We start from the raw sequence: 27,728 nt of genomic DNA, 5'->3' as shown, positions 1-27,728 counted from the left end.
GCTGTTCGAGGTGAATCCTCGGTCATCCTGTCTGGCCTTTGGCTTCTAAGACTAAACTGGGTTCCCTGGGGGATCAGAGATGTGACCAAGGTGGCCAGGATTGTGGGACAAGTTTAAAAACCTTCTATTAAAGTTCTGGTGAATTGGTCCAATTCTGGGAATCAGATGGGCTGGTCCAAGTTTCACACTAGGAATGGTGGTCAAATTCTACTTTGGTCCGATTTCCCTAGTCGGATAGGGGAGGTCCGACTACTACAATGGGTCAAGTGGTCCAAGTCCGGAACTAGGATACATGGTCCGACTTTGACATCGGATCCGATTATAACAATCGAACGGCTGGTCCAACTTTAAAGATCGGATCGGATAAGTGGTCTGATTTTCGGGCTAGTCCAACTCTGGAGATCTTATCGGATAAGTGGTCCGATTTTCGAAGTCAGGCGGTCCGACTCCAGAAATCGGAGAGTCCTATTCTAGGACTCAAACAAACTGGTCCGACGGTGCGGACCACGGTCCGCGGGTTGCGCGCGATGCCTCAGGGTCAACGCCTACTCCACGGAATCTTGCCGTGCCCTCCAAATAAGTGCAAAGCAATAAAGGAAACTGCCTGGCATACCTTGAAGCGATGTGGCGCTTGAATCGATCAGCACTTCACGATCTCCCCCTGGCTCTCGAGCTCACTCTCTTCTCAAAAGGCAGAATGTCAAATGTGTTGTTCTTGGTTCCCTGGCCTCTTATTGCCCCATCCCAGCCTGCTGTAAACTCAGAAATTAATCCCGCACACTCTTCCAGCCAGAAGTCTGAATCTGTGCCCCTATTTTCCTATCTCCAACAGCAGCAAACCCTTTTGTTTTCCTTCTTTTTCCTATCCTAAACTTAACCTAATGCAACAAAAATAAAAACAGAGATGGAGATGGATGGTCCTACTCTAATATTCAACAACAAATCAAAATACTTACTTGCTCCAAGGATCAAAACCTCCTAAATCTCCTAACTATCTCAAGCACCAGTTCGGGCTGCAAACCCTACTTCTATGCTCGATTCGATGCGCGCGGCGCTCAAGGCTCGATTCCTCGGTCTCGGCAACAACGGAACCAAAATGGAGGGGGGCTACGGAGCTCTACCCCGAGACCTACGGACCGCTTATTGGTCAAGCGTTTCAAGCTGAGTGACCATGGCTACCTCTCACATAGCCGACGCACAATGCCTACCTTACGGGTGTAATGAGCTATCCTCCGTGCCGATCGAGTTACCTCCTCTCCCGCGCACTCCGGTAGCTCCACGATCCAAGTGCAAGCTTCAAGCAATCTCCATCCTCAAGCTCCACGCTCCAAGCTCCATCTCCGCGAGCAAGACAAGAGAAGAGAAGAGAAGAAGAGAGGAGAAGATGGAGAGCTTCTCCTCCTTGGTCCCTCACCCTCACACACTCACTCCCTCACACTCTCACACCCCCTCTCTCAAGCACAAGCTCAAGCAAGAAGAAGAAGAAGAAGAAGAAAAGGAGACCCACTTTTGGCCACACATAAGAATGAGCTTCTCATTCACTTTTGAACTTTATATACGTGCCCTACTTTTTGGGCGGTCATCCCCACTTTTTACATGGGTGGCCATTAGCCTAGGCCCTCTTTTCCTATTTTCCACCGTTCTAACTTATCCCATTCTCACTAATGCATACAATTTGCATAGGAGTGAGCTCGGCGCTCTTTTTACAAGGATTTGGGAGCGCCTTCATATTTAATGGCACGCTTTTACTCTTTTCTTTTCTTGAGGTGACACTGAAGCCTTATGAAGAGGTTGTCATTCAAATTTTCAGGGTCTAATCTCCATCCGGGGCGCTTTTTCCTTCCTTTGTCCTGTACCTTTTTGGTTATCTCCTTCTTCCATTTTTCCCATACTTCTGCTCAAATTTTCGATCCTTTGTGCTACGGTAAACATACATCTTGAGAGAGAGAGAGAGAGAGAGAGAGAGAGAGAGAGAGAGAGAGAGAGAGAGAGAGAGAGAGAGAGAGAGGATTACCTGATTGACCCTCTGCACGCTGCTGATATTCATGCTACCTGCTCTTGTTTGATGCTCATGAGTGAGAGTGAGAGGAGGAGGTGGTGGAAAGAGACCACGTTTCTCCCTGCCACCAATCATGCACGTTTTACAATTACCTAAACTAACCTAACCTAACCACTAACCTAACCTACCTAACCACTAACTAACTAAGCTAACTAAACTAACCTAACCTACCTAACCACTAACCTACTAAGCTACTAACAACTAAGTAATTAAAAATTAACCTAACCTAACTAAGCTATTAACTAAGCTAACTAACTAGCCTAACCTAACTAAGATATTAACTAAGCTAACTAACTAACCTAACCTAACTAATATATTAACTAAGCTAACTAACTAACCTAACCTAACTAAGATACCAACTAAGCTAACTAACTAACCTAACCTAACTAAGCTACTAACTAACTAATCTAACCTACCTAAGCTACTATAACAACTAACTAACTAACTAACCTAACCTAACCTAACTTAGCTAACTAACTAACCTAACCTAACTAATCTACACACACACACACACACACACACACACACACACACACACACACACACTCTCTCTCTCTCTCTCTCTCTACGCGCGGGAACAGTCTCTCTCTCTCTCTCTGCCCGCGGGAACAGGCTCTCTCTCTCTCTCTCTCTCTCTCTCCCGCAAGACAGAGGTACCGCGCTCTCTCATCCCCTCCTCGTCCTCTAGATGAGGCAGCTGATGGCGACACAGAGGTACAACACTCTCCAAATGAGGGGCATTGGCCTCGATTCCTCTCTCTTGCGCGCCCGCTCAGCTGCCAGTCCATTGCCTTGCTCGGCTAGGGATCGTTGCTAGCCAGTCCACCAGCCAATCCTGCACTTGATCGTCCAGTAGGGCCCCGTACTAACTCACTCACTCACTCTCTCTCTCTCTCCCCGCAGGGCCCCCATGAACTATGAGAGAGAGAGAGAGAGAGAGAGAGAGAGAGAGAGAGAGATTGCTTGATGGAGGACAGACCATCGACCTCCCCGCGAGACAGTTCACCACATGGCACACACACTCTCTCTCCCTTCGCGATGATGTCGTTGGAGACCTTTGCGATGCCTTGTCGTTGATCACGGTCACCTGTGCCACCTGAGAGTCACTTGTGCCACTGCCAGAGATTGCTAGAGAGGCTTCGATTGGGGAGAGAGAGAGACTGCGTGAGAGAGAGTGTGTGTCGACCCGTGAGAGATAGAAAGGACTAAACAAAAATACGTTGTGAGTGAGAGAGAGAGAGGATTGACCTGCTTGACCCTCTGCATGCTGCTGATAGTCCTACTACCTACTTCTGTTTGATGCTCATGAGTGAGAGTGAGAGTGAGAGGAGGAGGTGGTGGAAAGAGACCACGTTTCTCCCTACCATCAATCATGTGAGAGATTAACCCAATAATGTGAGAGATTAATGACTACGTTCTCTACCCCTAATCATGATGTGAGCAATTAATGGCACCTTGGTTTCGTTTGGGCGCTAGGTTCGAGAACTCCGTGGTGCTTTGACACCCCCCCAACCTGGAGCTCAAATAATAATGTAGTAGTATAGAAATATATAGATAAAGCCACGAAGTCATCGACTCTGCGGCACGTTTTTCTTGCTTTGACGGGGCTTTTCTGTCGTTCTCTTCTAAGGTGTATGATACGACTTCCCTGATATCTTTGATTGTTTCCCTCTGCAATGCCTTTTGCAGGTTTTCTGTTCCGAAAATCTCAGTTTTTAGATTGTGGACAGAGCAATCTGAGATAAATAGTAGGTTACCATTTGATCAATGTAATTTAGTTTGTTCTTTCTGTTAGTCTCAATTTTCAGCTCGTGGACGCTGCAATCTAGATATATGCAACAAGGTTGCCTGTTGATTAATGCTATGATTTCTGGTGATGGTGTGATCTCTATGGCTATGATAACAAACAGACCAACCGGCCCGAAATTGTGTGTTGGTCAGCCCTTGGAGGGGCTTAACAAACCAGTGATTTCCTTGGATTTCTTGTCTCGCTCCAGAAATTCGTATGGTTTGGTCTTCAGAGAATCGTCATCATATCGAGGGAGGGACGAAACACGGTCAACATGAATGCTTTACACGATTCATAGTTCTGTAGTTGTTGACCTCGGTTGTTATTACACGAGTATGATTCACTATTGATATGTGAGAGAGACCTGTTTGAGTAGGAGTTCTGCAGCCCTTGCCAGATTATGCATCCTATTCTGTAGCTTTCCCAGTTTTCAGTGGCTGCTCAAGCTGCTAGTGCTCAAGAGGGCTGCCTTAAACATTAAGGACAAGGTTGAAAAAAGTAATTACACATTTCTGTCTGTTAGGCTTCTCAATTCTTTTCTTTTTTGTATTTGCGAATTGTAGTTTCTAAGTAGTGTTATGTAGGCAGTAAAGTTTCTCAACTCTTTTCTTTTTGGTATTTATGAATTCTAGTTTCTAAGTAGCTTTATATAGGCAGCAAAGTAAGCCTGCCAAAATCTTACCTACATCATTATGCATGTTTAGTTTGGGCTACTTTATTTTGGCCATGGCCTGTTGTGAAGATATGCTAGGGTTTGCACTAAGAAAACATAGAATGTGTGGACACAATTAAAAGAAATGCCATGAATATGGTGGATCCAGAGTCGACCACTCCAAAAGATCGAAAATGGATAAATGCGCACAGATGTATGTGTAGATGAATATAATGCCAATGCATGGGGTAATGCAAAGGGTGATGCAAGGTGTCATGCCCACACAAGATACAATGCAATGGTGCCACGCTATTTCTTTGCCCTTAGAGGGGGTATCTACTTCTTCTTCGACTTCAGCGGGGGCCCCTCCACCTCCCATCTCAGAGGGGCAACCTACTCCACATGTTCTTCACCCATCCTCTACTTTCTTGGGGTGGTTGTCTTCGACTAGTCATCTCTTCTACTGATACCCAGGATCTTCAAGTACCACCTAGATCGGGATCTCGGAGGTTCAGCAGCGACTTGGTGACGAGGTCTTCGTATTCCTTCCAACATGGATGCACGGAGCTAGTGGCTTTTTTCTCAAGGTTGAGTTTGGGTTCTCTAATTTACTATGTCTATTGGTCTTTACTGCAGGTTTCCTTTCCGGTGGAAATCTTGGATCTTAGGGATCCTCTATATCTTCTTCCTCCTCTTCTTTTTTTGCCTTGGTCACTTGGCTAGCATGGAGCCACCTCCCGACATTGAGTACGGGCATATCCTTATGGTTCTCGGCACCACACAAAGTCGGACATTCCTCCTATGCATTGCATGTTTTCATTATCTTTGTACTAGGGCGCTTGGGCAAGTGAACAATTTCTCCACGAGGGACACCGTCCAAGTGGCATCTGCTACATGAGCATTCTTCAGCATGTAGCATTGCATCTCCACCTCACTTTTCTCTTGTTCCCCTTTTTGGGCCTGAGAGGGGGTGTTGAGAAATCCTTCACTCTTCACCCGCAGTTTGCGTTTTTGCGTTTTGCGTTTAGGGTTTGTAGCCCCAAAAAGGGGCGCCATCCTAGATTGACTGTGCCTATTTATAGGCCACTCTCTCATTCATTCCTTACGGTTGATTCATTCAGTATGTCACCTTTTCTCTCTAGCCTCTCCACTACCCTCACATCCCTTCAGGAGGACATTGCGGTTCGTGGTTCGTGGCTGTCTTCATCATCTTTCTTGTACTATGACACCCTTGTTCCCTTGTATTATATTCACTCCATGATTCAGGTCTTTATCATTCCATTCATTAGAGTTTCTTCTCTCTTCTCTTCTTTTTTCCATGTTTGCCAAGTTCACTTTGTGTTCCTCCCCGCCAATCCTACTGTCTCGCTGATACGTCATCTTTTGACAGCCTCCGGATGTCGAACACTAGCAAACGTAGCAGTGAGAAGCTGGATCTGATGCAAACAGCAGTGAGGAAAGAGAAAGACAAAAAACGCAGGCAGGACACCTTGCAAGAGAGAGAGTAAAAATATAGGCAAGACAGCCTGCAAGTACCAAATGTAGGTTGGACAGCTTAGCCACAGTCTGTAGAAGGTGGGCAACAGCTGGAGGAGAGAGAAACTGCCAAATGCAGGCTGTAGATGATGTGGCAGGCAGTACGGTAGCAGGTTTGTGCAGGAACAATGGTCGCCTGGCTGGGATCAGCTCCAAACTACGAGAATAGGGCTGGAAATCAAGCGCCAACTGATGTAAACGGCAATGGACAGCTTCAATTGAGATGTCCTCCGCGAACGGGGTGTGGGCAGCAAGTTGTAACACTTGAAATCTGCAAAAACGAGATTGTGGAGTGAATGGAGGGAAACATACATATTTATAGAAAGTTTAGGTTCTTCCAAGTGGGTTTGTACTTATGGGACATAGAAACCCACTAGGATCATGTTTCTTTTAAATAAACAAGACTTCTTCATTAATTAAGCAAGTTTTGGGATTGTTTAAGTAAAGCTAATGCATTTTTAGCTCAACACTCGCATATACCTTGAGGTGTTTCACCTCAAAGAAACCAGGGCATTAGTCAATGGGTGCATGTTGATTGTCCAAGAATCTACCAAGACTTTAGATGTGATAGCTATCTTACCTTGCGAGTCCAAAGAGCCACCCTAGAGAGGCCAAGACATTGGATAAACGGTGCTTATATACATACTTTTTCACTTGCTCATGAAGAGAAATTGGATGATAAGAAGTTAGTGATAGCAAGGCATCCCAAAACTTCTTATGTAAAAATCCTTGATTTCCTTAAGTAGCCCATATACATACTTTTTTCAATTGCTTATGAAGAGGAACTAGATGATAAAAAGTTATTGGCAGTAAGATATCTCAAAACTTCTTATTATACTATTTCAAGTTTTTGCATTGCATTGTATCAAGCTTGTTTTAAGTTGTCATGGTGTCCACCTCAAATATACTAGTCAACCAATTCAATGCAAACATTTGCTTGAATTGTATTCATCTTGATGTGGTCTATGTTGGATTAAAAGTATGGATCACCACTACAATGCGTTTTTCTTCCAAAAAGTGATTATCTTTTGAATCTTAAGAGGGTTTGGTGAAGTTTCTCTTTGAAAGGTTGCATCAAATTGTTGAGTAAAAGTTGGCGCTTGCCAAGAAAGTAGGAAAAATGATATATATAACTGCCAGGTGGAAAATGGCTATAAATAGCCAAATATTTCAAAAATTGGCCGACTTGGAATCAAGGGTGAAAAATATGACCGATCAACATTTAATGCTAGTAGAAATGTCAAAAATGCTAAAAAAGAATCTCAAAAAACATGTTTGGTAGATAAGGTAGGTTGAAGAATGCATAAATTGGCTTGGGAAATACACACAAAATCCCGACGAGAGGAGAAAATACACTAAAATGCAATTAATTGAGTGCTTTAGAATGAGCTACCTTCTTCGTTGTAACAAGTGATAGATAGGTCAAAGCTCTTAAAGTCCTCGTATGACTCAGAGTGAAGCTCACACAGGAAGTAGATGACAAGGCATAATAAACACGATTACTAATAGTTGTTATGCTAATATTCAATGCTAGTATTTCTTTTAATCTTAGCATTAAAATTAAATGCTAGGTTAACACTGATTCTAAATGTTGGGCATTGGGGAGAGATAAAGACTATGATTGTATAGAAAGAAAACAATTTTTAGTTGTGGAGTGAGAAGAATTTTGTGATTGTGGAGAGAATGATTGGAAAATAGTTGTGGAGAGAGAAAGAAAAGAGAATTTTTTGTTGGGTAGAATCATTCTTTGCAATCGATTAGAGAGAGAGAGAGAGAGAGAGAGAGAGAGAGAGAGAGAGAGATCATTGCTTGGCGGAGGGGGGCCATTAGTTGTGGATAGAGGACCATGGTAATTGGGTCAGTCAAACGGATTATGATGGTGTCGGATAGATTGTCCATGAGTCTGTGTATATGCGTGGCAATTTCGGTCTTTTCTGATCGTTTGATGTGGTAGCTTTTAGGTTAACGTGGTGCTTGGGGAGGGGGTTGGTCGAACCTTTCCATTGATAGGCTAGTGTGACACGTGGAGTGTTCGATATCCTCTTTAATTCTTTTAATTATTGTTTGAACTTGCCCACTAAAACGTTGTCCTTTGATGATTTTTTTTGTGAAAGGTCTCAAACTTGCTTCCTTGCCTCCTTAAAAAAAAAAGGGATCTAGTTTTGCCCCTCCAAAATCTTCTTAACGATATATCTTGGCGCAAAGTATCTTCCTTTGATGCACTTGCTTTTACTAAACTTCAACACATGAAGGATGCTTGTTTGGGTTCTCCTGAAACCAAACATATATATAAGTAGTATTTTGAAGCCTCTTGTTCTTTCAAATCCGAAGGAGATTCCTCCATTGTAGTGATCTTCTAGGCTCAAGCAAAAGAAATGTAGCATTAGTTAGCCGAGTTGTACACTCCCCATTTTCTGTTTGTGTTTGTAGCCATGAGGATGTTACCTCTTCAAATTCAACTTGATTCTTTTAAAGGGGAGAAAAAGGAATGTGATGAGACGAACATCGATTCATAGTTGGCCAAATAGATGGCCTATTTTAATTTGTATTAGTTCGATGGCGCCCAACGTATCGAGTGGATACAAATCATGTTATAGGGGAAGGCGTACACTTGGTGAATAGGGTTATGCCCTAAGCTAGTGATTGATTTTCATTTTGTTTTTCGGAAACATTTTGTGACCAATGATGGGATTGAAAATTTTTAATAATGATTTAACCTTTATATGGGGAAGAATAGCTTGGATGTATACTTGTAGGAATTTAAAGATTTATTGGATAAAACAAAGGTATTGGATGATCCTTAAGCGTTGCGTTACATTTGATACCTTTTTGTATTACCGTCGGACTACCAGAATGAGATGCTTCGCAATCCTCTTCACTTGCTCAAGGATGCTTACAAGTATGTAAATTTTTTTGATAATACTTCGGCTACAAGTAAGGGTAGCCAGTTGACTGGGGTTCTCTATTGAGCTGCCTCAATCTTTAAGAAAGAAGTCTATCGCCGCAACAACTCGTCAACGGACTTTGGAGTTACATAAGAAAAAAGACGTCAAGTGTAAGGCCACTTGTAACAAGGATCGCTCAGAGGGTGGTTGTTTCGCTTGCCATCAGACGGTGGTCGAGTCATTTTCACAATGATTGTGAGTGTACCCAGAACAAAAATGCGAAGAATACTTTCAAGACTTAGATAAATACACGAGGCTCGTGGTATTGCTCTTGAAATTTTATTCGAAGAATGTTTAATTAATGCTAGTAATAGCAATAATAGTTTTCATGTGCTTTTTTTTTGAGCTTCATAATCGTTTTCATGTGATCAAGGGTTGTTTATCTGTCGAGATCATAGAAAAATTAAAATAATGTATACATGATTTCAACAATAAAGTTTACTCAATGTTTTTTCGATTCAACTATTACTATCTGTATTTGTTTTGTTGAAAAGTTCAATAATTTAATCATCAATGTAATATATTTAAAAAATAAATAAATAATCTTAATGTAATTAAAATATAAGATCTAATATTACATGAATATTCTGATGTCTTCTCGTTCAAGCTACTTCATAAACTTTCTTTGTCTTATGGAACCTTGGACCATAGGATTGAAACCTTGCCTAATAGCCATTCCATCTCTTGGCAACCTCATATGTTTAGACCGAAAGAGGAGGATGAGATAATTAGGCAACTTCAAGACTATTTGGCTAAGGGTTATATAAATGGAGTAAATTCCCATGGAGTGTGCTTGTCCTTCTCGCAAAAAAAAAAGATGACATGATGCGCTTGTGTCGATTACAAAGGTCTCAATAAGGTGACTATTAAGAATAAATATCTGTCATCGAGGTTGGATGACCTTATAGATCGGCTTTGTGATGTACACTATTTCACTAAAGTCGATTTAAGGTTCGGATACCACTAGATATGGATAGCTTTGTAGGATGTCTTGAAAATTGCATTTCGAATGCGATATAGATACTATCAAATTTTGATCCTACCTTTTGGATTGACCAATACTTCTGTAATTTTTCAATAGATAATAAATGATTTATTTCGTCCATGTTTGGAAAAGTGGATAGTTGTTTTTCTCGATGATATTTTTATTTATAGTAAGTCATTAGAGGAGCATGCCAAACACATATATATCATCTTATGTCTCTTAAGACGAGCAATTGTTTGCCAAACTATCCAAGTGTGAATTCTTTTGCATGAAATTATTATACCTTGGCCGTGTCATCTTGATTGATGTCATTTGGATTGATTCCGAAAAGATACGAGTAGTACTCGATTGGCCTTTTGTGGAGACTATAAGGCAAGTAAAATCTTTTCTAGGTTTTGTTGTTTTTTTTCGAAAAATCATTAATAATTGATTCTATTGTTGAACCCTTGACACATTTGCGTAAGGGTATCCAAAGCAAGAAGAAGTACGCTAGTCCACCCGTTGTTTGGATCAACAAGCTTAATCAATGTTTTCAAACATTGAAACAACTTGTTACCATTACACCGATGTTGTAGATTATTGATCCAAATAAACCGTTTGAGGTTTGTACGGATGCAAGTGATAATGTGGTGCTACCTTGTATCAGGATAGTTGACCTATTGCATTTGAGAGCTATAAATTCACCAATGCCCAAACACGTTGTACTACTCAAGAGAAGAAGTTATTGACAGTCATCCGTGCAAGTATGGCGTTATTATTTCTATGACACCCGATTTATTATTTGGACGGATCACCATTCATTGAAATACCTATGTGATAAGTTCGATCTCCGTGGCATAAAGCGAATTAGTTGGAGCTTATATAAGAGTTTGACTTTGAAATTTGCTATAGGAAGGATGTAACTAACTTGGTTGCCGATGCTCTTAGCAATTCCTAAAGTCAATACCTTGTGATTTTTCAAAATTTCGACTGATTTCTATCTTACTCTCAAAGGGCGTTTTGCCAAAATGATCTTCACTTTGGTAAGATTTGGCAACTAGTTTAAGAGGGACTTAGTAGCCTAGCAAGCTTAAGAGATCTAGATGCTTGAAGGTTGGCTTTCCATTCGTAGTAGACTACTTTTTAAACAAGGCAAAGTGTATGTGCTCGATGATAAGGATATATACAGAAAAAGTTTATACGAATGTCACGATGTGCATTACACTAGACATCTTGGCATACATCGAACTTTGGCCTTGGTTACCCACTACTTTTATTGGCCACATATTAAGAATATTGTTAAGACTTATGTGTATGAGTGTCTGTAGTGTGAGCTTAATAAGACTTGGTGACGAGACCTTCGTATTCCTTCTAGCATGGATGCACGGAGCAAGTGGCTTCTCTCTCGAGGTTGAGTTTCAGGTTCTTTAGTTCACTTTGTCTACTGTTCTTTACTGCAAGTTTCCTTTGAGGTGGAAATCTTGGATCTTAGGGATTCTCTACATCTTCTTCCTCCCTCTCTTCTTGCCTTCGTCCCTTGGTCAGTATGGAGCCACCTCTCGAGATCGAGTACGGGCATATCCTTATGGTTCTTGACACCACACAAAGTCCGACATTTCTTCTATGCATTGCATGGTTTCATCATCTTTGTACTAGGGTGCTTGGGCAAGTGAACAATTTTTCGACGAGGGACATTGTCCAAGTGGCACTTGCTACATGAGCATTCTTCAGCATGTAATATTGCATCTCCACCTCACTTTTTTCTTGTTTCCCTTTTTGGGCCTAAGAGGAGGTGTTGAGAAACCCTTCATCCTTCATCCGCAATTTGCATTTTTGCATTTTGCGTTTAGGGTTTGCAGCCCCAAAAAGGGGTGCCATCCTAGACTAACTATGCCTATTTATAGGCCACTCTCACTCATTCTTTACGGTTGATTCATTTAGTCTGCTACCTCTTCTCTCCAACCTCTCCACTATCCTCACACTCCTTCAGGAGAACATTGCGGTTTGTGGTTTGTGGCTGTTTTCATCATCTTCCTTATGCCATGGCACCATTGTTTCCTTGTATCGCATTCACTCCATGATTCAGAATTTTATCATTCCATTCATCAAAGTTTCTTCTCTCTTCTCTTCTCTTCTCTATGTTTGCCGAGTTAACTCTGTGTTCCTTTCCGCAAATCCTACTATCTCACTGGTACGTCATCTTTTGACAAGAGTTTCTAAAGGCTCTTGCTTTTATGTGCAATGTTTTGAATGAGAGTTGGTGGGTTGAGGCAAAGGTGTTGATAAAAAGTCTCACTCCTATTTACACTGTATTGTGCATCAATGATATGGAGGGAAGTACTTTGGGTCTTCTATACGAGTATATGAATCAAATTGGTGAGGCTTTACTTGGCAATAGCTTTTTCAATTGTGCTACTACTTTGGTATGTAACTTGTGACTTTTATGTTTTGAATCTTGATTATCTAACGCATTATGTAATCTAGGTAAGAGGTTTTATGATTTATTGTCTACTCAAGTGTTGATTTTGTAAGTAACAGGTTCAATGATTTGTTGCCTATCTAAATGTTGATTTTTGTGCTTGCCTATTAGCAATTATCAAACCTTAATCTTTTAAATTTAAATAGAAACACATTGCTATTCATGTCCTCTCACAAGATTATAGTTTAGTGCTTACTAAGAGAAACTAGAGTATATGGATTTTCTTCCATATCAAAAAGAGAAACAAGCTCATAGCTACCTAGTTGAAGCGCTTAGTATTTTGCCATTGCAGTCTTAAGCTTCTTGAGAGGATTGCTTTGTCCCTTCAGCCTTCACAGGTAAAATGATAATGAATAGTATTATATATAACTAACTTTTTAATCTTGATACTTATGACTACTCGAAAGTTGGATTGTAAATTGTGATATTCATGAACATTGAATATGTTGAAATTTCTTTTATATCTTTATCTCATTCATCTTTACAGGTGAATGTCGATAAGATTGATATAGAGAAGGTGTGTGACATCTCGAAGATACCACATAAGGAGCAGGATAACTACTTCATGCTCTATGAGGAGCTATCGACACCGTTGCACGAGACTCTTGCATAAAGAAGAGCTAGTAAAACCAACCTTCCTTCTTGGATAGGGTGGCAAACAACCTGATTTAGCACTAATTATAGAAAGTATAAAATTCACATAAATTGAAAATGTACACGTTATCACTTTAATCTTGAACATTGGATACCTTGTTGGCCCCAAAATTGGTGCCACTTGTGGTATTTCTTTATCTTATATTGCAAATGGAAAGAGTACAACTGAGATCCTTTGATCTCGTCCGCTAATCCAAGTGTGTCTTGCTGTTAAAACAATCCAATAAATCACCGAATCAATTTATGTCACAACTCTATAGAAACATAATTTGTATTCTTTTTCATTAATTTGTCTATATAATGATTTATTAAATTTGTTTACTTTGCACTAATTAGATATAAAAAAAAGTGCATTGGAGCTGGCCATTGATGAGTGGTCACAGGTTATGGTGGACCCACGCGGTGGGTTAGAGAAAAGATAGTTCACACTTCCACCTATATGGCCCGATTGGGCGCCTGTGACCAAAACTCACGCATATCAGGGTTAGACTCGCACACAGAAAGGATTGATGCCTTGAAGTATGGGCTAGATCCGCGAGAATAGACAGTTACAATCAACAAGATGGTATAATCATGAAATGCTTATACAATGTGCATGTGTGGGCTGAAAGCTTGAAATGCACATTTCTTTGCATAGGAAAAGTCACATGAAGATTCTGATACCGTTTTTGCGATGTACACGGAAAAAGCTTTCATATGACACCCATATTGGGGGGGTCTCTAAATTTTAGGAGGTCCCTTAATTTTAGGAGCCTCGAATTAGCCTAAAAATGCTAGTCCTAAAAAATAGGGATGTTATTCTAAAAATAGTAAATTCTGTACTCTGACTGTGCTTACTAAATTTGGTTGTTTCTATTCTTGACAGTATTCAGCCCAAAAAGGAAGGCTAGAGAGAAGAGACAAGTGTCAAGACACTTGTCACACAAGTTTCCAAGTGTCCCACCACTTGTCACATCTCATGACATGTGGTTGGACACTTGTCTTGTGCTACTCCACTTTCCCCTTTTGTACTACCTCTTCTCTCTCCTATAAATAAGAGCTCGTTTTTCTTTATTCAGCATCATTTTTCTTTGCTGTAAACTCATGTACAACACCCACAGATACCCAGAAAGTGGTCCATCCATCCCCGTCATCATCCCCCACTTCTCCATTATCAAATTCCCCATATTCCCTCTTCTATCACTGTTGTTTTACAGGACAGCAAGCCTGCAAATTCATTACAGCACCTCCTTCTCGAGCTCTTTCTTTCATTTTAGCAACAAGAAGCAAGCCCTATCCATGTACTGCTGATCAACGATGGAGAAAGGCTGATTTTCCCTCTTTCTTCTCTCATACTGTAAAGAAATCAGTTCTTATCATTGCATAATAGATAATGCATGTGTGTTTGTACATCTTTGCATGATCTTGTGAGAGTGAGAATTACTTCTAGTCACTCTCAGGTTGATTGTAACTGAGCTCTTCCCTAAGGGACTTGGGTTGAGTAGAAATACATTCCTTCCGGGGGGGGGTTTGACCATCTTCAACCCTCAATCTTGTCTCCATTACTTTTACATTTTCATGGCTGTAATTTTGTGAGTAATTTTCATTTTCAGCTTTAAGTGTTCATTCTCTTTTATATTAAATCTTGAAAACAAGCGAATATCATAATTGTTAAGCATACTACGTTGTTCGGGGCGTTTACAGTGGTATCAGAGCTTTGGCTCGGTCCTCACCCCAACAATGGTAGTGCTTACAATTATAAGTTTGTTTGTTTTCAGCCCTTGCATTTGTTAGCCTGCTCTATTTTCATTCTTAGTTTGTCATCTCCTGGTTGTGAGCTCCTGTCAGAGTCTGGCAGGAGACAGAGAAGCTCTGTCAGTTTTGTGTTTGCTGATTTAGTCTGCATTCCCTTCTCGGGTGGCACTTAGCCCAAAATGGGCTTTTTTGTGTGCAGTCGGCCCATATTTGGCCAGGTCGGCCAGTTTGTGTGCGGTCGGCCAGTTTGTGGGCAGGTCGGCCAGTTTCAGCCAGGTCGGCCAGTTTTGGCTGGTTTGGGGCTATATATAGCAGCCCCCCCAGTCATTCTCTTACACATTCTTCTGCAGATTCAGCACACACTCCCTCCTCTCCCACTCCGGCATTGGTGCTGCCATTGCTTCCAGTCTATTTTGGTGCCCTCACTGACGCTCCGGGCTGCATGCAGGGACTGATCAGTCCACAGTTTTGTATTCAGCATTCATTACAGTTAGTGCAGATTTTCTTCCTTCATTTTTTGCTTTCTCTCTCTCCTCCTCTGTGTTCGTGTTTCTTCTTCTGTTGCGCACTCTCACATGGTATCATCGCTTGACTGAGAGCACGGAGGACCTAACCTTGTGGAGAGATACCTCACCCCTTTTGTTGCTGTCGCCTTATCTCCAACCTGCCCAGGCGGCCCCTTCAGGTGGCCATTCTTTTTGCCTTTGCTGCATACGACTTCTCCAGAGGGTGCCACGTCATCAAACGACCCCTCCTGCTTGCGTTTACCATCAGGCGGCCTCTCCTTCAGCTGGGCGACACATCATCAGGCTGCGTTTTCCTGATCTGGTGGTCGTTTCCACTCCTAGCGGCTCATCTCCTGCTGCGACCCACACCCAGGCTCTGTTTTGGTGCTGGTAGCTTCTATTCTAGTGATCTTCATTAGCTACCTTTGCGTTTTGCAGCTCCAGGTGTTTGTAGGCTATCACAGCCTGCGTTTTGGTGGTTGGTGACCATACTGCTGGTCATACTTCGGCTTTGGCACAGTTTTCTTTGGTGTTTGGTATTTTGCAGATTGGATGATGTCTTATCAGTTTTCAGGCTTGACGACTCAGAGGATGAGCTCCTTTCTCATCATTCCTCTGAGCGGAGGCGGGATTATCAGGAGTTTCGACGTTGGGAGGAGACTCCTCGCACTCGTCCCTCTTCAGTCCATGCATCTCAGAGAGTCCTATCTACCGTGAAGGTGCCTTCCTTGAAGACTGCTTCAGATGTGTGGATGCCTTCCTTGATTCCCTCTATTCAAGTGCCGATTCTCCCTTCCTTTCCGAAGGAAGATAAGTTGGATGGTTTCAACTACTCCCTCTGGTCGTGCAAGGTGGAGTGCATCCTCGATACATTCGACCTATGGGAGCTTGTTTCTTCGCCCATCGATTGTCCCTCCGTGGATTCATCCGATGGCACCTCTATGGACCGTGCAGCCTTGTGGAATAGGCTCAACTCTCGAGCCCGTTCCTTTCTTTCTATGAGTTTACATGATTCCGTTCTTGTACATGTTCACAGGTTACAGACCGCGGCGGAAGTGTGGAAGAAGCTTGCGTCTTTGTATCAGCACAAGATGTTTGCCCACAAGATTTCCTTGGAGAAGAAGTTGCGGATGCTCAGTCTTGATGACTCTTCTTCCATGAAGGAGCACATCACGAAGATGGAGGACATGCGAGGCGAGCTAGCCTCTCTTGGTCGTGTGATATCGTTCGAGGATATGGCGACGATTCTGTTGACTCAGCTGCTATCACCCCGCTATGATGTCTTCTATACCAGCCTCATCACCTCGAGGACGCGCGAGAAACTCCTATGGGAGGAACTTTCCCCACTTATCTTGGAGCATGACGAGCGACTCAAAGAGGTGGGTGCCAGTGGCTCCACCAAGGCTTTTACCGCAGGTACAGGTGGCGGCAAGAAGAAGAAGCAATAGAAGGAGAAGGCCAAGGACAAGAAGGAGGAGGACAAGAAGGATGCGAAGGAGAAGAAGCCCAAGTGCCCCCACTGTGGGAAGGGTACTCATCCCGAGGAGAAGTGTTGGCAGAAGTACCCCCATTTGAAGCCCAAGGAGAAGGACTCGAAGGCGGCCCCTGCCACGACAGAGTCTGCGTTTGTGCATGTCTTTGTTGAGAAGGATACAACCCTAGCTTCTACCACTCAGGAGAAGCCTTGGCTTGTGGACAGTGGAGCATCTTCACATATGACCTTCAAATAGGATTGGCTTCAGGATCTTCATTCCAGAGGGGGCATTGTCACCATTGGTGACAATTCTACAGTTCCTGTTCGAGACGTGGTGACTCTACCTATGTTTTCTGACAGGCGGTCTTTTTCCGCCAAAGTTCTCTATGTACCTGATTTGTGTTTTAACCTATTGTATGTGCATGGTCTTACTCAGCTAGGTACCCGAGTCATTTTTACACAGGATGCAGTCACAGTGGAGGATGCTTCTACAGGTGATGCTCTTTGGACAGGTACATAGGATGGTGGGCTTTATAAGCTCACAGCCTTGGTTGCGAGGGCTTCCCACGAACTTGGGCTACTTTGGCATGCTCGGTATGGTCATTTGAACCTCGATTCTATTCGGCGGGCTTCTCGGAGGAAGATGGTGGAGGGACTTCCAAATTTCCCTCCTCTTCACACTTTGTGTCCTAGCTGCTTGAGGGGCAAGCAGCATAGGCAGCCTCACCCTCAGGTTGCCTCTAGGAGGGCTACTTCTCCGCTTGAGTTGGTTCACACCGACCTTTGCGGACCTATGGGCACGGCCTCCCTTGGGAAGGCCAAGTATTTGATACTGATTGTGGACGACTTCAGTCGTTATGTGTGGCCTTATTTCTTGGAGTACAAGAGCGAGGCGTACTCCCGTTTCTGCGAGTGGAAGGTGTTTGTGGAGACACAAACAACTTCCAAAGTTGGGGGGTTGAGCTGATCACGGTGGCGAGTTCACTTCTCACCTTTTCTCTCAGTTTTGCAGGGATCACGGCATTCGGGTGGAGTATTCCCATCCGAACACACCATCAGAAAATGGTGTGGTGGAGGGTGCGAATCGGACCATGGTGGAGATGGCCCAATCTATGTTGGAGCATAGGATTCTTCCTCGTTTCCTTTGGGGTGAGGCGGTGGCTACAGCGGTGCATATTCGCAACCACTCTTCGACTTCAGCTTTACAGGACATGACTCCCTATGAGGCTTTCTTTGGGAAGAAGCCTTCCGTGTCCCACTTTCGCATCTTTGGGTGGATGCTTTTGTCCATGTGGACAAGAAGAAGAGGAAGACAAAGCTCGACTCTAAGTCGAGAAAGCTTATCTTCGTGGGCTATAGCACGACCACGAAGGGATATCGGCTCTACGATCCGACGACACGGAAGATTGAGGTGAGCAGGGATGTGATCTTTGATGAGGTTTCGGCCTTTGAGGATCCGATTGATGGTTCTATTACAGGTGCTTCTTCGACATCGACGGACCACCCCCCACCTTCTCTACCTTCTCTTCCTTCCAAGGATACCCCTTAGCACCCCTCCTTCGTCATCGCCCCCTCCCCCTCCCATTCCTCCGTGTACTACGGCTTCCCCTCCCCCTTTGGCGGATGTGACTTCTTCTTCTACGAGTTCTTCCACCCCTTCAGACTCCCCTCCGAAGTCTTCTCGGGATACACAGCCATAAGATGGGGAGCCTTCTTCAGATGAGAAGGATCTACCTTCACTTGGTGAGGGGGAGCCCCTCGCAGACACAGGTGCTTTGCAGGTTCCGAAGACTACTCGGTCTCCCTCGCAGCAGGAGGAGTCTCTTAGGATTCCCTTATGGTATCACCGGCTCATGCAGGATTCAGGTGTTACTCACTTTCCTGCTTCTTCTACAGGTCCACGCAGATCAGCCCGCTTACAGGCCCAGCGGGATAGTTCACTACTATGTGTGAACTATGCTCTTATGTCTCAGATTCTTCAGGCTTCCGAGCCTTCCACTGTGGAGGAGGCTCTTGCACAGGATATTTGGAGACAGGCTATGCAGGCAGAGCTCGATTCCATCGAGCGGAACTATACTTGGGAGCTTGTACCGCGTCCCAAGAAACGGAAGGTGATAGGTGTGAAATGGGTCTTTAAGACCAAGTATCTTGCCGATGGCTCCTTGGACAAGCATAAGGCTCGGCTTGTTGCCAAGGGTTTTGCACAGCGAGCAGGATTGGACTACTTCGAGACTTTTGCTCCTACAGCTCGGATGTCTACCATTCGAGTTAGTTTGGCTCTTGCAGCTCACCACCGTTGGCTTGTTTATCAGATGGACGTCAAGTCAGCCTTTCTGAATGGCGTCCTTGAGGAGGAGATCTATGTTTCATAGCCTCCTGGTTTTCTTGTGCAGGGGAAGGCGGATCATGTCTATAGGCTGTGGAAGGCCCTTTATGGCCTGAAGCAGGCTCCTCGTGCTTGGTACCAAAGGATTGACCGCTTCTTTCCACAGAGTGGTTTTCAGCGCTCCGATCATGATCCCAACCTCTACTTTCGGGTTGTGGGTTCTCTTTGTGTTTTCCTTATTTTGTATGTCGATGATCTTATGATTATAGGGAGCGACACTCTGCAGGTGGAGCATACTCGGTCCATTCTTCAGCAGGAGTTTGACATGAGGGATCTAGGGATCCTTCACTTCTTTCTAGGACTGGAGATCTATCAGATAGCACAGGGCATCTTTATCTCGCAGCACAGGTACATCTCCGAGCTTCTTTCGGAGTTTGGTGTGGCCGAGTGTCCGCCTATTTCTTGCCCCATGGACCCTGAGTCCAAGCTTTTGGCAGATGGGGTCCCCCTTACAGATGCCACTCGTTACAGGTGCCTTGTAGGCTCTCTCATCTGGCTGATTCACACTCGGTCGGATATCTCTTTTGTGGTGGCTTTGTTGTCTTCTTTTATGAAGACTCCTACATAGGATCACTGGAGGGCAGCCTTGCGTGTTCTTCGGTATTTACAGGGGACTCGATCCTACGGGATCATGTATGGAGATGGGATCACCCTTTCTGGATGGAGTGATTCTGATTGACAGGTGATGTGGATTCAAGGCGATCCACTACAGGTTATGCTTTCACCCTTGGATCCGGTGCTGTCTCTTGGAGCAGCAAGAAGCAGTCTACTGTGGCACTTTCTTCTACAGAGGCTGAGTATCGGGCCCTATGTTTGACCGCTATGGAGGCAGTTTGGCTCCGTCGCTTGCTGGTGGAGATTGGCTTTTCCCAGACAAGACCTACGGAGCTGCGCGTGGACAACCAGAGTGCCCTTGCTCTGGCAAAGAACCCGGTGTTTCATGCTCGCACGAAGCACATTGAGGTTCAGTATCACTATGTTCGAGAGCGGATTGTGGATTCGGAGCTGGTGGTGGCCTATTGTCCCACGGCGGCCAATGCGGCTGATCTCTTCACGAAGCCTTTGCCTCAGGCTTCTTCGCTCCATCACATGCGGTTGTTGGGTCTTCAGACCCTCCCAGGATTTGAGAGGGGGTGTTAGCCTGCTCTCTTTTCATTCTCAGTCTGTCATCTCCTGGTTGTGAGCTCCTGTCAGAGTCTGGCAGGAGACAGAGGAGCTCTGTCAGTTTTGTGTTTGCTAATTTAGTCTGCATTCCCTTCTCGGGTGGCACTCAGCCCAAAATGGGCTTTTTTTGTGTGCAGTCGGCCCATATTTGGCCAGGTCGGCCAGTTTGTGTGCAGTCAGCCAGTTTGTGGGCAAGTCGGCCAGTTTCAACCAGGTCAGCCAGTTTTGGCTGGTTTGGGGCTATATATAGCAGCCCCCCAGTCATTCTCTTACACATTCTTCTGCAGATTCAGCACACACTCCCTCCTCTCCCACTCCGGCATTGGTGCTGCCATTGCTTCCAGTCTGTTCTGGTGCCATCACTGACGCTCCGGGCTCCGTGCAGGGACTGATCAGTCCACAGTTTTGTATTCAGCATTCATTACAGTTAGTGCAGATTTTCTTCCTTCATTTTCTGCTTTCGCTCTCTCCTCCTCTGTGTTCGTGTTTCTTCTTCCGTTGCGCACTCTCACAGCATTGAGTGCTTGAGCATATTTTTAGAGTCTCAATGGATCAGTCGAGTGCTATCCTTCAAGCCATTCAAAGTCTTAGAGAGGAGAATCAGCAAATTCGTGACCAACTTCTCAAACTAGAAAAAGTTGAGAATCCCAAAGAATTCAAGGAAGAAAGCCCATCTGCCTCAAGGAGACAAAGCCATACCAATGAAAGGAGCCGATTAAGAAGTCCAACTACTTCTAAGAGGTAGTCCTATTCTACTTCAAGACAAAGAAAGAGATTGCGTCGAAGCTCATCCTCTTCTTCAAAGCCATCTGGCGCCTACTCTAATGGACCCTCTTCTAGTAACGAAGAGTCACACGCTTCTCATGGAAGACCTCATCATCGTCAAAGGCGTCGACATTCTTCACCCTCGTCTCCATCTTCATCCCCATCAAGCACTTCATCATCTTCAACCTCAAGATCCGGGCATGGACGAAGGCATAAGAAGAAGAAGAAGGCTAAGTCACTATCTCAACTTGAAAAGAAGATCAAGTTCAGTATGTATGATGGTTCCCGAAATCCTGATCTTCTTCTGAAGTTTATTCGTCAATTTCAAAATTTGTATGGTCGTGACAAGTATAAAGAAAAAGAAAAGATTAAGTTTGCAGCTTTACATTTGACCGACTTAGCCCATACTTGGTGGATGGGGTTGGAATATGATCATGCTGCTCCAAAATCATGGCGGTCCTTTGTTCGCATGATACAAAGCCAATTTCTTCCTATTCATTTCAAAAGAGATGTAAAAATGGAATGGGATCGGCTTTGGCAAAGGAAAAATGAGTCACTTGGTGACTATACCAAGAGATTTTGGGAGCTACTTTTGAAGGTCCAACATTTCAAGAAGATCAGCAGTTTGGAAAAGCTTAGGAAGTTTCAAGGAGGTTTGCATTTTAAACTTCGTACTGCTCTTAATCATTATCATTGTTTTAGTCTCAGGGAACTCATTGACCATGCTGAGACATGGGAAATGGAGCACAATGGCAACAAATCATTCCAAAAGAATGATAAGAAGAGAGTAGCTGATGATGAGGAGTATTCATTCCCAAATGAAGGACAAAAACAACGGCAAAAGCAGCCATCAAATCAAAAGAAGATGAAGTCCTATGCATCTCCTAATGCTCCTCAATTTCGCTCCAATCTATACCCACAAGCAAAGCAACTTTCCGAAGAAGAAAAGCAGCGCTTTATGAAAAAAGGAAAGTGCTTTAAATGTGGACAAACAGGCCACATAGAGAAGCAATGTCCAAACAAAGGACAAAGCAAGGTTTCTGACAACAAGCCTAAGTCGCCAGTGAAAATCAATGCTATCAGTGATGTAGTTGCAAACACAACTCACACTCCAGAGATACGCAAATTATTAAAAGCTTGGGGACAGTTGCAAGGTAAGCAAGCACTATTCTTGATAGATCTTGGGGCGAATGAAAATGTAATTTCCTTGCAATTAGCTAAAGAGCTTGGATTAAAGAATGAAGAGATGGACACTCCGGCAGAAGTTTGCCAAGCTTTAAATGTCGATGAAGGTGACACAGTGAAGACTGTGACAAAAACATTGGTAAATTCAAGGCTACAGTGACGAAGATACCTTCTGTACCGAAGACCTTGATGGTTGCGATGTGATTCTTGGCATGCCCTGGAATCATAGAGTAGATTCAACCATCTTCTCTCAGAAAAAGAAGGTAGAACTCACCAAAAAAGGCAAGAAGTACGAGATCCAAGCTGGAGTTTCTGGAGACACCATACCTATGGTAAGCCATATGCAAGTCTCTAGAGCAATTAAGGATTGTGTTCAATGTTGTTTGCTTTATGTCACTGATGTAAAAGATAATATGAATGCTGAAAACCAAGAGCAACTTCAGCTCTTGGAAAAATATAAAGATTGTTTTTCGGAAGATCTTCCTTATCAGCTTCCCCCAGAAAGGCCAGAAGACCATCATATTGATATTATTCCGGGCAGTTCTCCTCCTAATATAGCACCATACCGTGTGAGCCGTCCTCAACAAGAAGAAATCAGAAAGCAAGTCGAAGACCTACTCAACCGTGGGCTAATTAGGCGAAGTAGCTCACCATTTTGTTCACCGGTTCTTCTTGTTCAAAAGAAAGATGGCACATTCAGGATATGCATTGATTATCGAGCCCTCAACAAAATCACTGTAAAGAATCGGTTTCCTATTCCCAGAATTGACGACATTTTGGATCGTCTAGGAGGCTCAAAGGTTCTCAGCCGCATTGATCTAAAGAGTGGTTATCATCAAATTAGGGTAATACCACAAGATGTACACAAAACTGCTTTCCGCACTTCATACGGTCTTTATGAATTCTTGGTGGTTCCTTTCGGATTAACCAATGCACGAGCCACCTTTAATCGAATGATGGAGCGCATCTTTAGAGAGCATCGACAATATGTCGATACTTTCTTTGATGATATTATTGTCTTTAGCAAGAATGAAGAGGAGCATCATCAGCACTTGGAGATTGTTCTACAATTACTTCAACAAAATCAACTCTTGGTAAATGGTAAAAAGAGTGAATTTTTCATGCATAAAATAAATTACCTTGGGCATGTCATCTCTTCTGAAGGGATTCAGATGGATCCTGAAAAGATCAAGATAATCCAAGAATGGCCTCATCTTCATGATGTACATGAGGTGCGATCGTTTCTTGGCTTATGCTCTTATTACCGCCGCTTCATCAAGCATTTTGCACATATGGCTTCTCCACTTCATGACCTTACAAAGAAGAAGACCTCTTTCCAATGGAAGGAAAAAGAGAAGGCAGCCTTCACAAGGCTGAAAACAGCTCTTACTTCTGGACCTGTTCTTATCATTCTAGATTTGGTAAAACCATTTGTGGTGGAAGCAGATGCTTGTGGTGATTGTATTCGTGCAGTGCTAAATCAAGAAGGCCATGTCGTAGCCTTTGAAAGCTGCCGTCTAAATGATGTGGAGAAAAGGTATGACATTTATGAAAAGGAGCTCTTAGCAGTGGTTTATGCTTTGAAGATATAGAAACATTATCTTTTAGGCAATGAATTCCTTATTAAAACTGATCATCAGAGCTTGAAGTATTTCAAGACTCAAAAGCATTTGTAGGAGAAATATGCAAGATGGGAAAATTTTTTGTCTATGTTTCATTTTCAAATTATGTACACTCCAGGGAAACAAAATGTAGTTGCTGATGCACTTTCTAGAGTGCCTCGCATTGCAACTATTACAGTGGCTCATCATGAAGATTTTCAAACGATGAAAAATACTTATGATGAATATACTGATTTTGCAGCAATTTGGTCAAATTTACAGCAAGGAGATTCTCATCCAGATTATTCCATCAAAGACGGTTACCTTCTCATGAACAATCGCCTTTGTGTCACTCTTCCTGTTCGACAAAAGGTGCTTAAAGAAAGTCATGAACCCCCTTATGCAGGGCATAGAGGGAGGGCAGCCACTCTAAGTGCAATTGAGCGCTACTTTTATTGGCTAACATTATGAAGAGATACACATAACTTCATTGAGGCTTGTCTAGTATGCCAAAAATCCAAGTATGATAGGCAGAAGACTCCAGGATTGTTGCAACCTCTTCCAGTGCCCAAAGATCCATGGGAATCTATCACAATGGATTTCATCTCAGGTATTCCAAGAACACCTCAAGGTCATGATATGATTTGGGTCATAATTGATCGATTCAACAAGCAATCACATCTTATTCCATGTCATAAAACATTGAAATCCGCACAAGCTGTAAGAATTTTCATTCAACATATCTTCAGATTACATGGTATGCCTTCTGAGATCATTTCAGATAGAGACTCCAAATTCACAAGTAACTTTTGGCGTGCTTTATTTGAGAATTTGGGAACCACTTTAAAGTTCTCCTCAGCTTTTCATCCTCAAACTGACGGCCAAACAGAGGTGATGAATCTCACTCTTTTGGATATGTTGAAAGCTTATGTTAGTGAACATAAGTCACAATGGGAGAAATATCTTCCATTATTGGAGTTTGCTTACAACAATACAGTGCACTCATCCACAGGGAAAGCTCCAAATGAAATAGTACAGGGTAAAGTGATTCCTCCTCCAATTGTTCGCACTAAAGATAATATTTTTGTTGCTGATGAGCTTGCTTCAGATTTAAAAACAGCAATGGATTAAGTTCGAGCCACTATCAAAGTTGCCCAAGAGCGACAAAAGAAGCAAGCAGATAAACGAAGAAGACCTTTGGCTTTTGAAAAAGGTCAATATGTCTTGCTAAAGTTTAATAAAAGCAGGCTCAAACAAGGTTTCAGTCAAAATTCATCTTTTCCAAAGCTCTCCAGTAGATACTTTGGACCCTTCAAAGTGATTGAGAAAATAAATGAAGTTTCTTATCGATTTGAGCTTCCTGCTCATTGGAAAATACACAATGCTTTTCATGTAAGTTTGCTAAAACCTTACATAGGACCAAAACCAAAGGAACCCATTACTGAAGATCCCCCAGAAGTTGAAGAAATAGAGCAACTCTTGGAACCTGAACAGATTTTGTTTCACAAGGATCGAACCACGAGAGGTGGCCTTGTGACACGAAAATTCTTACTAAAATTCAAGAATCTACCCACAACAGATGCACAGTGGGTAGATGAAAAATTCATGAAGGATTACCCAGACATTCTTCGGCCATATCAAGAAGCTTTTCAGCTGAGGACAGCTGAATAAAAGCCAGAGGGCTGTCACAACTCTATAGAAACAAATTTGTATCCTTTTTCATTAATTTGTCTATATAATGATTCCTTAAATTTGTTTCCTTTGCACTAATTAGATATAAAGAAAAGTGCATTGGAGCTGGCCACTGATGAGTGGTCACAGGTTATGGTGGACTCACGCGGTGGGTTAGAGAAAAGATAGTTCACACTTTCACCTATATGGCCCGATTGGGCGCCTGTGACCAAAACTTACGTATATCAGGGTTAGACTCGCACATAGAAAGGATTGATGCCTTGAAGTGTGGGCTAGATCCGCCAAAACAGACAGTTACAATCAACAAGATGGCATGATCATGAAATGCTTATATAATGTGCATGTGTGGGCTGAAAGCTTGAAATGCACATTTCTTTGCATAGGAAAGTCACATGAAGATTCTGATACTGTTTTTGCGATGTATACATAAAAAGCTTTCATATATCACCCATATTGGGGGGGTCCCTAAATTTTAGGAGGTCCCTAAATTTTAGGAGCCTCAGATTAGCCTAAAAATGCTAGCCCTAAAAAATAGGGATGTCATTCTAAAAATAGTAAATTCTGTACTTTGACTGTGCTTACTAAATTTGGTTGTTTCTATTCTTAACAGTATTTAGCCCAAAAAGGAAAGCCATAGAGAAGAGACAAGTATCAAGACACTTGTCACACAAGTTTCCAAGTGTCCCACCACTTGTCACATCTCATGACATGTGGCTAGACACTTGTATTGTGCTACTCCACTTTTCCCTTTTGTACTAGCTTTTCCCTCTCCTATAAATAAGAGCTCGTTTTTCTTTATTCAGCATCATTTTTCTTTGCTGTAAACTCATGTACAACACCCACAGATACCCAGAAAGTGGTCCATCCATCCCCGTCATCATCCCCCACTTCTCCATTATCAAATTCTCCATATTCCCTCTTCTATCACTGCTGTTTTACAGGATAGCAAGCCTGCAAATTCATTACAGCACCTCCTTCTCGAGCTCTTTCTTCCATTTTAGCAACAAGAAGCAAGCCCTATCCATGTACTGCTGATCAACGATGGAGAAAGGCTGATTTTCCCTCTTTCTTCTCTCATACTGTAAAGAAATCAGTTCTTATCATTGCATAATAGATAATGCATGTGTGTTTGTACATCTTTGCATGATCTTGTGAGAGCGAGAATTACTTCTCCTCACTCTCAGGTTGATTGTAACCGAGCTCTTCCCTAAGGGACTTGGGTTGAGTAGAAATACATTCCTTCCGGGGGGGGGGGGGGGGGGGGGTTTTGCCCATCTTCAACCCTCAATCTTGTCTCCATTACTTTTACATTTTCATGGCTGTAATTTTGTGAGTAATTTTCATTTTCAGCTTTAAGTGTTCATTCTCTTTTATATTAAATCTTGAAAACAAGCGAATATCATAATTGTTAAGCATACTACGTTGTTCGGGGCGTTAACAATTTACGTCTTGATTTGCTTAAGGATTAGCCTTTATCCTATTCCTTAAAAGACAAATGTAGTTCCAAATTTGATATTGGCTGGTTGGTCTCTTGAATCTCCATGAAATTTCTTAATTTCAGATATTGAAACTCTAGTCCTAGGCCCTCAATTTTGAGCAGATATCTCGTGGTATCTATCAAAACCCTAATTTCTACTGCAAATTAGGGTTTACAGTGGAGATTGACTAAAATTTCTTTCTTTGGTGGCTCAAACTATTGGAAAATGTTGAGATAACTTGAGAAATGGCTGGGGGATGAGAGAGAATGCCATAGAGAGAGAAATCTCAAAGTTTCATCATAAGAAACGTTGAAAAATTGTTGCTGCCTTACTCAAATGGCATGGAAGTTGTTATCTACAGCTTTAGATAATGAGAAAGACTACTGCTTAAGATAATGAGAAAGACTGCTTGCCCATTCTATATATTGTCATCTATATCAGGACCTTGGGTTGGTGTCACTTGCTCTTGGAGGGCTTCAAATTGTTGTCACATGTTGTAGGATTGATTCTTGGTGGCTGCGAATCACGTTAGTAGCCTCTTCTTGCTTTATAATTTGTTTTGTTGTCTTAAGTCTTGAAAAATGAGTCTTAATTGTGTGAAGTTATCTTAGGCTTTAACCATTGAGTCTTGACTCTTTACTCATGAGTTATGACAGGTGTAGTGA

General features: G+C 42.7%; 1 protein-coding gene across 2 annotated transcripts in view; it reads left to right on the top strand.

The window, feature by feature from the left end:
• Positions 1-3,551: 3,551 nt before the first annotated feature.
• Positions 3,552-27,728, top strand: part of LOC148029476 (uncharacterized) — a 59,020-nt gene continuing 34,843 nt past the window's right edge. Inside the window, exon 1 of one of the 2 annotated variants that reach the window (XM_087688317.1) lies at positions 3,552-3,689. The gene's annotated coding sequence lies outside the window, so the exon portion shown is untranslated. Of the gene's footprint in view, positions 3,808-27,728 lie in introns of both variants that reach the window. The other variant, XM_087688315.1, reaches the window with a different exon arrangement.

This window comes from Lygodium microphyllum, chromosome 11, assembly GCF_053477565.2.
Source record: "Lygodium microphyllum isolate KBCC chromosome 11, Lygodium_microphyllum_v1.1.10, whole genome shotgun sequence".
Taxonomy (NCBI): Eukaryota; Viridiplantae; Streptophyta; class Polypodiopsida; order Schizaeales; family Lygodiaceae; genus Lygodium; species Lygodium microphyllum.
Note: the sequence above shows the minus strand (reverse complement) of the source record. Positions and strands in the feature narration are given on the sequence as shown.